The sequence below is a fragment of the Engystomops pustulosus genome, unplaced genomic scaffold (assembly GCF_040894005.1).
Source record: "Engystomops pustulosus unplaced genomic scaffold, aEngPut4.maternal MAT_SCAFFOLD_90, whole genome shotgun sequence".
In the NCBI taxonomy this organism is placed as follows: domain Eukaryota; kingdom Metazoa; phylum Chordata; class Amphibia; order Anura; family Leptodactylidae; genus Engystomops; species Engystomops pustulosus.
The window spans coordinates 244,420-252,500 of record NW_027284977.1 but is presented as its reverse complement, the minus strand read 5'-3'; the positions used below and the strand labels follow the sequence as shown (position 1 = coordinate 252,500).

Below are 8,081 nucleotides of genomic sequence, written 5' to 3'. Positions count from 1 at the left end.
AGGACGGGGCTGGCGCCGCAGCGGGCCCGGAGACCCGCCGCGGACCAGGGCTCCCCGGATTGGTTTTAAGTCTGATAAATGCACGCCTTCCTGGAGGGCAGCGCTCTTGGGCACGTATTAGCTCTAGAATTGCCACAGTTATCCGAGTAGCACATCATCAATGCGGAACGATCAAAGGAACCATAACTGATTTAATGAGCCATTCGCAGTTTCACCGTAAAGAATAGTCAGTACTTAGACATGCATGGCTTAATCTTTAAAACAAGCATATACTACTGGCAGGATCAACCAGGTAGCCGAGCTCTGAGGGGTAGACTCTTGGAGTCAGGCTCCGTGAGCTAATGGGAACGCTCGTTGCTGCTGCTGCTACCGCAGCGCTTCTCCGCCGCCGGAGAAGACCTCGCAGACAACATTGGATGGAGCTTAGGGCAGGGGGGCAAGAAAGATGCTCTCGGTCCCTTCCAAGGACCCGAAAAAGCCTTCCCTTCCCCTCCCTCTCGCAGTCGCTGGCTTTCCCCACTCAGTTCAGCCAAGAAGTGGCGCTCGACTCTCACCTCCATCAGCACCTCCGAAGCTCGGACAGCTCCTGTAGGCTGCGCATAGAAGGAAAGCATTGGACGCTCAACTTCAGCACCTCGAGTGTCGGACAGCTCCACCACCACCTCTCCACACTGTTAAGCGAGAGAGACGATAGGAGCCGTCGCGACGTACCCATGCAGCGCCGCCCGCCAACGCACAGAGGAGCGGAGGGGATCGGGCGCCAGGTCCGGGGGAAGGCTGGGAGGGAAGCTACGGCGCTGCTACCCAGCTTTCAACCCTGCGGGACCGGTGCTCCGCTCCTATCGCTCCGGCGAACAGGGTCCGCTACGCTTTCAACACCAGCGCCCGGCAGAGGGCTTGGAGAAGGCTCGCGCGGATCCTCGGTTCGGATCGCCTGGCTTCGCGGGAGCGGCCTTCGGCTAGGGCCGACGACGGCCGGACCGAGCAGATTTGGACCGGGGTGCGGGGCGAGTACCTGCCTCTCTCACGAAGGGAGTGTCACCGGTAAGAAGCCTCTTCCCACGTCTGCTTGCCGACTTACGCTCGCCCCGACGAGAGGCCCAACCGAAAGAGTGGAAAGGGGCAGAGATTTCCAGGGTCGCCCCACCAGGGATGCAATACCCCAGTGCAGACAGTCGGCCCTGCCCCGAACCTACTCGGTGGTTTGAAGGTTAACCTCTTGGGGAAAAGCAGCGATTCGCCTCGCGGTGCGTGCCTCCGCGGATCTAAACCCCCTCGATCGATGTGGGGCCAGAGGACCCCTTTTCCCCGTACGAAACTGTCAGCTCACCATGGGCTCGACGTCCGTGGGTCGGGGAGTTGAGCGCTTACGCGCGGCGGGACCTTATAACCTGCAGCGGCTGAGGAGCGAAGATTTCCAGGGTGGGCCCCCGGGGATGCCATACCCCGAGCAGCCTGTCGGCCCCGCTCCTAGCACGCTGGCAAGCAATGGAGTCTTCCCCGCGGCAGCCACCGCCCTCGCCCTAGCCTCGCCGTCGGTCGATGAAGAACGTCGTTCGCCCTCCTCTGGCTCGGGATTTGGAAACGGCCTGGCCTTCGCCTACTCCGTCGGGCAACTGCCTTCCGCCAGCCCCTTCCCTCGAATCCCCTTCTTCCATTTTAGACCCGATCAGGGGATTGGTCAGCCCAGCCCTGGGGTAAGAAGAGGGGTTGGGGTCGGTTCGGCTTCGGGTGCCCCGCTCGGCCAAAGGTTCCCCTCGCTTTGGAAGCACGCGAGGTCGCGGAGGGTGTCGGGGTTATTTTTCGGCTCCCTGGCTTCGCGGGAGCGGCCTTCGGCTAGGGCCGACGCCGTCCGGCCCGCGCAGATTTGGACCGGGGTCCGGGGCGAGTACCTGCCTCTCTCACGAAGGGAGTGTCACCGGTAAGAAGCCTCTTCCCACGTCTGCTTGCCGACTTACGCTCGCCCCGACGAGAGGCCCAACCGAAAGAGTGGAAAGGGGCAGAGATTTCCAGGGTCGCCCCACCAGGGATGCAATACCCCAGTGCAGACTGTCGGCCCTGCCCCGAACCTACTCGGTGGTTTGAAGGTTAACCTCTTGGGGAAAAGCAGCGATTCGCCTCGCGGTGCGTGCCTCCGCGGATCTAAACCCCCTCGATCGATGTGGGGCCAGAGGACCCCTTTTCCCCGTACGAAACGGCCGGCTCACCATGGGCTCGACATCCGTGGGTCGGAGAGTTGAGCGCTTACGCGCGGCGGGACCTTATAACCTGCAGCGGCTGAGGAGCGAAGATTTCCAGGGTGGGCCCCCGGGGATGCCATACCCCGAGCAGCCAGTCGGCCCCGCTCCTAGCGCGCTGACGAGCAATGGAGTCTTCCCCGCGGCAGCCACCGCCCTCGCCTCGCCGTCGGTCGATGAAGAGCCGAGTTCGCCCTCCTCTGCTCGGGACTCGGAAACGGCCTGGCCTTCGCCTACTCCGTCGGGCAACTGCCTTCCGCCAGCCCCTTCCCTCGAATCCCCTTCTTCCATTTTAGACCCGATCAGGGGATTGGTCAGCCCAGCCCTGGGGTAAGAAGAGGGGTTGGGGTCGGTTCGGCTTCCGGTGCCCCCGCTCGGCACAAAGGTCCCCTCGCTTTGGAAGCAGAGGGTGCCGGGGTTATTTTCGGCTTGACGCCTAGTCCGGTCCCTGCCGGTTCCCGTCGAGGCCCGCGGTCAAAACCAGCTCCCCGGCTGTCGGAGCCGGAGCCCCGCAGCCCGAGCGGACGCACCGAGTCCCTCATGTAAGGGATAGCCGCCCCTACGGAACGGCCCGGACTGGGACCAGGCACCCCCAGGCGCCGAAGGGGTGGGTCGGCCGTGTTGCCGAAGCTTAGCCGGCGCTGATGACCGCAGCCCCTAACGATGCCCACAGGCGGGGGAGCCAAGGAGAGCACTAGGAAGACGTGGCGGGGTCGGACGGCTCAATTTCCAGGGTGGGACCCCGGGGGTTCAGTACCCCGGGCATCCGGTCGGTTTCGCCGGCGCGACCCCAAGCCTTCCACGGCCCCCTTCGTGGGTGCAGGGATACCGAGCAGGGTGCAGGCTTAGACGCCAATTCCCCAGAAGTTTTAGGGATAGGGTTTGTCCGGGCGCCACCGCAGCGACAACCTCGCAAGAAGCTCTCTTCCACAAAAGCACGGGCAACGTTCGTGTGCGAGTGTTGGTCTCCCATGGTCTACCGACTCCCCCGGGCGGCCCAAGCGTTACGCCCACGGCCGGGCCCTCGAGCAGGCGCACCCCTGGTGCCTCTCGTAAGGGAAGGCTACGGTCCTCAACCCCTCGTATGGCGGGGAGGGCGCATTTGAAACGCTAAAGGACGAGCCCTGTTCGGGACCTGGCGGGGATCCGCGGATTGGCGAGAGGGATGGGTCTGCCGTTGGTCAGAGGGGACGCACCCCTGGGACGCAGTTTGGCATTAGCGACCGATGGCCCATCTACGACCATGTACTCCGGGAGCGCCAAGGAGGACGCGGGTGGGCTTTGGGGGCAGACTCAATTTCCAGGGTCTGGGCGCCGGGGGTGCAATACCCTTAAGCGCTCATGTCGGTTTCGTCTGCCGCCCGCCTCTGGCCCGGCTCCTAGTGACGGGTGCTGTGAACGTGCGATCGTGCTTGCGGTTGAAGAGTTCAAAGGCTACCGCTGGGGATAACACGCCCGGGGAATTTAGAAACCCCCCCTCCGCTACAATCTCTGCTTCTGCCGGACTCGGAGGGGAGCCGCCCCGGGGGCGACCGCTCCCTCTCCTCTTCCGCGGCGTGCCGCGCGCTTCGCCGTCAGCAGCGGAGCGAACCTTTTTCTCGGTCCGCAGCTCTTCAGGCGTAGGCGGGCAGCGCTAACAGGGTACACTGGGGACCACTCGACCGCAACCGCTCCTCCGACCGACGAGCATACCTACCGCGGATACGCCACGGTGGGTCTAAGCCTCGTCGCCGCCGCGAGGAGCAGGCGGGAGCCGTCCCTTTTCGTGCTGCGGAAATAAACCGTGGACACAGAGGTGTGTCTGCGCTCTCCGACCGGGCGGGGGGCGATTGGACTTGCCCGAGGGACACTAGGCGAGGCGCTGCCGCGGGAGCCGGAGCTCCGCGCTGGACGCTGCCGCCGCCAACGCCGCCGCCCCCCACCCACGGTACGGTGGAGTACGCCCGTTCCATACGCTTCGTAGCAAACCTCAGCCGAAGCAGAGAGTCCTACCGCTGTGGCAGGAGCGGGGCCGTGCGAGGACCACACTGGCACCGCGCTACACAACCTTAGGCAGAGGACGACAGCCGCTCACGGGGAGCGGGGGATTGATGCGCGACCAAGACTGAGGCTAAGGAACGCTTTACCATAAACCGGCCGGGGCCAATACCCCTGACCGAGCAAAGTGCCCTGCCCCGCCGGATCGCGCTGTGTCAGATCGATCAAAAGAGCGGAGAGCCGAGACTCTACCGCTGGGAGTTTGTGGAGAACGGACTGGCTTGCGTCCCGTCCTCCCGCCCTCGACCTCACATGGCTAGCCTCACCCGCCGGGAGCCACCCCATTGGGGACCGTAGGGCGGAGAAGGGGTCTCCGCGTCCGGAATTTACTTGTGGAGAACGGCCTGGCTTACGTCCCGTCCTCCCGCCCTCGACTCCACATGGCTAGCCTCACCCGCCGGGCGCCACCCCATTGGGGACCGTAGGGCGGAGAAGGGGTCTCCGCGTCCGGAATTTACTTGTGGAGAACGGCCTGGCTTACGTCCCGTCCTCCCGCCCTCGACCTCACACGGCTAGCCTCACCCGCCGGGCGCCACCCCATTGGGGACCGTAGGGCGGAGAAGGGGTCTCCGCGTCCGGAATTTACTTGTGGAGAACGGCCTGGCTTACGTCCCGTCCTCCCGCCCTCGACCTCACATGGCTAGCCTCACCCGCCGGGCGCCACCCCATTGGGGACCGTAGGGCGGAGAAGGGGTCTCCGCGTACGGAATTTCTTGTGGAGAACGGCCTGGCTTACGTCCCGTCCTCCCATGGCTAGCCTCACCCGCCGGGCGCCACCCCATTGGGGACCGTAGGGCGGAGAAGGGGTCTCCGCGTCCGGAATTTCTTGTGGAGAACGGCCTGGCTTACGTCCCGTCCTCCCGCCCTCGACCTCACATGGCTAGCCTACCCCGCCGGGCGCCGCTCCATTGGGGATACGGTACGGCAAAGCGCGACGCCGCACGATGCCAACACTTTGTGCAAAAACCTGGCAGAGTCGACCAAAACCTCGCTTCTTTGACCGGTATTTTTGATGCTTTTCTCTGCCGCCGAAGGTGCACTGAGGGTCGGATCGCCCAAAATTTTTACCGGTCGTTTTGGTCTGCGGTTCTTCCGAGAGGTGCCCGCCTGACAGTTCTTTTTCAGCAGCCTCCGAAAGGCCATCCAGCGGGCAAGCCAGGGGTTGGCAGCCGCCGGCGGTGAGCCTTCCCCGGCCGGGGCAGACGGCTCCGACCGCAAAATTTTTTCGACTTTCGCCGAGGCCAAAACCCCATGCACTTTTAAAGCCTGCCCGCAGCGCCGTCTCCTGTCAGACGTCCCTTGCCGCCTGCGGTGGTCCTCGCCCGGCAGAGAGAAGCCGGTTTCGCCCTCTCACCGGTTCTTTTTCACCATTCCGGAGCTCTGAAATCTGCCGGACACCGAGTGACCGAGGACGCTTCCAGGAGGGCGGCAGCGAGAGGCAGAGTGCCACCGGTCGGGTCGCCGGTTCTCCCACACTTTGAAAATTTTTCGCTTGTTCTGGTGGGATGGAGAGAGAGCGTGGCTTATGCGCCCTCTGCCCCGCGGTCCGCCCTGGCTGGCCTTACGCCGGTGGTTCGCCAGGCCACCGGCACCTTGTACGGCGGGGACGGCGTGGCTTATGCGCCCGTCAACCCACCTACTCGCCCCGGCTAGCCTTTTACCCGGAGGGCGCCACGCTCCGGGTACCAGTGAGCGGCACGAACCCAGTCATACCGTGCCGCTCACCTCGCACCCTCTCCGGCCTCCGCCGCGGAGACCTCCCGCTAGGACCTGCGGGGGGCGATTTCTGCCAAAATCTACAAAGTCCCCGATGGTTAAGGACGTAGACTGTTGAGCGGGACCTACACACTCTTGTAGCCGATGGGGCTCGCCATTTCCCGCAGAAAATGGACCACCTCCCGCAGAGGAACATGAAATGCCCCTTCCCGCGGGACCCGAAGGACCGCTCTGTCCGAGCAGGCCTCCAGGACCACGGCACGCAAAAGCGACTCAGTCCCGCTGGCATTACGGATCTGACTTAGTGCAAAAACCAGGCAGAGTCGACCAAAACCTCCCTTCTTTGACCGGTGTTTTTGTTGCTTTTCTCTGCCGCCGAAGGTGCACTGAGGGTCGGATCGCCCAAAATTTTTACCGGTCGTTTTGGTCTGCGGTTCTTCCGAGAGGTGCCCGCCTGACAGTTCTTTTTCAGCAGCCTCCGAAAGGCCATCCAGCGGGCAAGCCAGGGGTTGGCAGCCGCCGGCGGTGAGCCTTCCCCGGCCGGGGCAGACAGCTCCGACCGCAAAATTTTTTCGACTTTCGCCGAGGCCAAAACCCCATGCACTTTTAAAGCCTGCCCGCAGCGCCGTCTCCTGTCAGACGTCCCTTGCCGCCTGCGGTGGTCCTCGCCCGGCAGAGAGAAGCCGGTTTCGCCCTCTCACCGGTTCTTTTTCACCATTCCGGAGCTCTGAAATCTGCCGGACACCGAGTGACCGAGGACGCTTCCAGGAGGGCGGCAGCGAGAGGCAGAGTGCCACCGGTCGGGTCGCCGGTTCTCCCACACTTTGAAAATTTTTCGCTTGTTCTGGTGGGATGGAGAGAGAGCGTGGCTTATGCGCCCTCTGCCCCGCGGTCCGCCCTGGCTGGCCTTACGCCGGTGGTTCGCCAGGCCACCGGCACCTTGTACGGCGGGGACGGCGTGGCTTATGCGCCCGTCAACCCACCTACTCGCCCCGGCTAGCCTTTTACCCGGAGGGCGCCACGCTCCGGGTACCAGTGAGCGGCACGAACCCAGTCATACCGTGCCGCTCACCTCGCGCCCTCTCCGGCCTCCGCCGCGGAGACCTCCCGCTAGGACCTGCGGGGGGCGATTTCTGCCAAAATCTACAAAGTCCCCGATGGTTAAGGACGTAGACTGTTGAGCGGGACCTACACACTCTTGTAGCCGATGGGGCTCGCCATTTCCCGCAGAAAATGGACCACCTCCCGCAGAGGAACATGAAATGCCCCTTCCCGCGGGACCCGAAGGACCGCTCTGTCCGAGCAGGCCTCCAGGACCACGGCACGCAAAAGCGACTCAGTCCCGCTGGCATTACGGATCTGACTTAGTGCAAAAACCAGGCAGAGTCGACCAAAACCTCCCTTCTTTGACCGGTGTTTTTGTTGCTTTTCTCTGCCGCCGAAGGTGCACTGAGGGTCGGATCGCCCAAAATTTTTACCGGTCGTTTTGGTCTGCGGTTCTTCCGAGAGGTGCCCGCCTGACAGTTCTTTTTCAGCAGCCTCCGAAAGGCCATCCAGCGGGCAAGCCAGGGGTTGGCAGCCGCCGGCGGTGAGCCTTCCCCGGCCGGGGCAGACAGCTCCGACCGCAAAATTTTTTCGACTTTCGCCGAGGCCAAAACCCCATGCACTTTTAAAGCCTGCCCGCAGCGCCGTCTCCTGTCAGACGTCCCTTGCCGCCTGCGGTGGTCCTCGCCCGGCAGAGAGAAGCCGGTTTCGCCCTCTCACCGGTTCTCTTTCACCATTCCGGAGCTCTGAAATCTGCCGGACACCGAGTGACCGAGGACGCTTCCAGGAGGGCGGCAGCGAGAGGCAGAGTGCCACCGGTCGGGTCCCCGGTTCTCCCACACTTTGAAAATTTTTCGCTTGTTCTGGTGGGATGGAGAGAGAGCGTGGCTTATGCGCCCTCTGCCCCGCGGTACGCCCTCGGCTAGCCTTACGCCGGTGGTTCGCCAGGCCACCGGCACCTTGTACAGCGGGGACGGCGTGGCTTATGCGCCCTCTGCCCCGCGGTCCGCCCTGGCTAGCCTTACGCCGGTGGTTCGCCAGGCCACC

The 8,081-nt window shown here is 63.8% G+C and overlaps 1 non-coding gene across 1 annotated transcript in view; it reads right to left on the bottom strand.

Moving 5' to 3' along the window:
* The window catches only part of LOC140106929 (18S ribosomal RNA), a 1,884-nt gene extending 1,589 nt beyond the window's left edge, over positions 1 to 295 (bottom strand). The window contains exon 1 of the ribosomal RNA XR_011850905.1: positions 1 to 295. This exon is cut by the window's left edge and continues 1,589 nt beyond it. This is a non-coding gene — a ribosomal RNA (18S ribosomal RNA).
* Between the last annotated feature and the right edge of the window lie 7,786 nt (positions 296 to 8,081).